The sequence below is a fragment of the Tenrec ecaudatus genome, chromosome 7, assembly GCF_050624435.1.
Source record: "Tenrec ecaudatus isolate mTenEca1 chromosome 7, mTenEca1.hap1, whole genome shotgun sequence".
NCBI lineage: Eukaryota > Metazoa > Chordata > Mammalia > Afrosoricida > Tenrecidae > Tenrec > Tenrec ecaudatus.
In genome coordinates this window covers 124,938,399-124,941,616 of record NC_134536.1, presented here as the reverse complement: position 1 = coordinate 124,941,616, position 3,218 = coordinate 124,938,399, and positions in this window count along the sequence as shown.

Genomic DNA, 3,218 nt, shown 5'->3' with positions numbered 1-3,218 from the left:
TCCTAATGTATGATCTCAGGCCATAAGCTTTAAGCCAAGAAAATATAAATTGAAGCTTTGCATGAATAAAATTGGAACAGTCACCGCAACCTTTGAGTTGTGTGATTTCTGTCTCCCTCTCGTCAAAGCCTTACCCACCTAGCGGGGGACCCAAACCCGCTGCGTCTGTGTGAGTATGGCCTTCTCCTGAGGATTCTGGGAACTCCTGCCTTCCTCCCTGGAGGTGGGACGCTCACTCTCTCCCTGCGAGACATTCCACTTGACAAGTCACATGGAGCTACGTTGATAGAACCAGAGCCCTGGATGTGGAGGAGCCAGGTGGAGACCCACACTAGTGCTGAGATGCTTCCACCGCCACTGGATCCACAAGAATTTCCACCCACTGGTCTGTGATCTTCCTGCATTCAGCATCATTGCATGTGTTGGGTGAGTCTGAAGAGGAATTTATAGACTGGTATCAGACATATGGGCTAATATTGGACTTAATGGACTTGGCTGGGATATTTTCTTAATATACAATTACTCTTGATATAAATCTCTTTCTTATGCACCTATGAGTGTCTATGAATTCATTTCTCTGTTCCACCTGGACTAACACACCACTTTGTGGGCTAAGGCGCTCCTGACCCATGCCATGGTGTTTTCAATCACCTCATTTGCATGTGTAAGTTGAACACTGAATAAGGGCTAGTGAAGAAGAATCGGTGCATGTAAATTATGGTAATGCAATGAATATTGAAAGTACCATGGACTGCCAAAAGAACCAGCAAAACTGTCTTAGAAGAAGGACAGTCCAAATGCTCTTTAAAAAGCAAGGATGGTGAGATTTTGTCTCATGCACCTGGAAAAGGACATCATGTTTGATAGAGTAGAGAGGCAGTGAACAAGAGGAAGACCCTTGAGATGCATCAACACAGTGCCCGAAACACAGGAAAAATTGTGAGGATCGTGCGGGACCAGGCATTCTTCATAGGGTTGCCATGAGTTCAAACTAGATAGCACCTACCAGCTACTAACCACACACATATGTCTACCTATATATGTGCTGTTGTCATTGCTCTACCTCTTTACATAAGATATCATATATAATGCATATGATTTCATTTTATATAATTACATTTATCACATATAATTATATAAAAGCATGTATTTATGTCTATACAGTCACAATATATTATATAATTATATAAAACATGTTATGATCTATATTTATATGCTACATGTTATATTTATATGTCATAATTTATATATTATACTATAACACGTTATGCATATTTAATATTTTCTATATAATACTTTATATTAGTAATATAAAATATCTATGTGCACATCATTACATATTATATATGCTATATATACCTAGATACATTTTATATATCTATATAGCTACTTAAATATGTCATATATATAACTTGGACTCTATGGTCTATTTTTAAATCATGCTGTCTCTTTTTACTTAAAGAAGTAATGTGTTTTGATATAGTCAAATTGATTTTTGTTCTCCTTTAGGATCTATGCTTTGTTTATTGTTTAAACCATCTGTGAAGACCTCAAAGTTAATGGCTGTTTCCTTTTCTTTTAACTCATAGTTAAATTTTTACTTTTTATATTTTAAATTCATCTAGAGTTTGGTGAATTATGTGGTATAATAAGTAAAGGTTTTCTTCACATGAAACTTCCTTGCTCCAGCATCATTCACTGAAGAGACCAATGTCCCAGTATTTGTCTTGTGTGTGTTTACTCTCTTATGCCTTCTCTGTGCCACCCACGCTGCCTGGACTGTATACTTTATAGCCCACTCTACAGCAGTGCACAGTGCCCCACTCTTTAGACCTATTGATCCTTCTCACGGGCAATCACACTCTCTCAATTACTATGACTTTATAAAAGTCCTAGATGTTCAGGGAGGGCAGTTCCTTTTTATTCCTTTTCAGAAATCCAGTTTTAAATCTATTCTTGGAGGTTAATGCATTTATGTGAATTTCCATCGAAAACTTGCTAAAATTTTGGTGGAATGACATAAAAATTCTAGGGTAATATGGAAAGGATCACCATGCTTATTATCCCGAGTTTTTTGATCCATGAGGATATATATATATACACACACACACATAAACACACACATACACACACATCATATATATATAATCTATCAAGGTCTCTGTGAGTCAGCTGTGGGTATGGTTTGGGTTTTAGTGAAAGAAAAGTTCTTTTCAATGATTTAAAAGCTGCATTAGAAGCAAGTGAAGGTGCAGGTGATGAATTTGCTGCCAACAGGGGTTTGTTCCATTATTTCTAAGTGAAGGCAAATGTATAGCCTGGTGGTGTCTTGGTTACACATTGGGCTGCTAACTGCAAGGACAGCACTTTGAAACCCCCAGCTCTCTAAGGGTGAACGGTGAGGTTTTCTACTCCTGTAAAGAAGGACAGGCTCAGAGACTCACAGGGACAATTCTACCCTGCTCTGCAGGGTCGCCATGAGTTGGCATCAACTCGATCACAGTGAATTTTTAGGAAGAGAAAGAAAGGTTTGTCTGTAAATTGGACCTCTGTAACCAAGGCCTACCAAAAAAAAAAAAATATTTAGTTGTATATTTTTAAAGGTTTTCTATAATGGCTATACAATGTTTCAAAAAAATTTCTAGAGAATCTTTCCCTAGATTTAAGTACTTTATAAACATTTTGCAGATGGTCCTTAATTCTATTGTGAAGGTGATCTTTTATCTGTAATATTTTATGCTGCTGCTGCTACTGCTACTGGGGCGAGAAGCTAAAAGACCCAGTGGTGTTTGGCTGCTAGCCAAAAGGTCGGTGGCTCGACCCTACCAGCAGCCTCTGCGGAAATAGATGTGTCCATCTGCTCCTGTGAAAATTACAACCTTGGAAACGCTATGGGACCATTAGACTCTGTCCTCTAGGGCAGGAGTGATTCTGCAGAAACAGGCTTTATTTATTTTGTTAACAGGCAGGCTTCTGATTTTCATATGACGATCTCAGGAGTAAATTAAAAACAAAAAACAAAAAACTTCTCTCCAGTCTCCGACATTTGAACTTTCAAGTTAAACTTAGTCCTTGCCCTGAAAAGACATTTAGTCTGGCTGCCTGTTTTAATGCCGCAGTACATAAGGAAGGGTCAAAGTTTGCTGAGTAATAAGACACATAAGGGAAGGTTCCAAAGGACTTTCAGGCAGTCTGAGAACTTCCAGCCACCTGCAGCC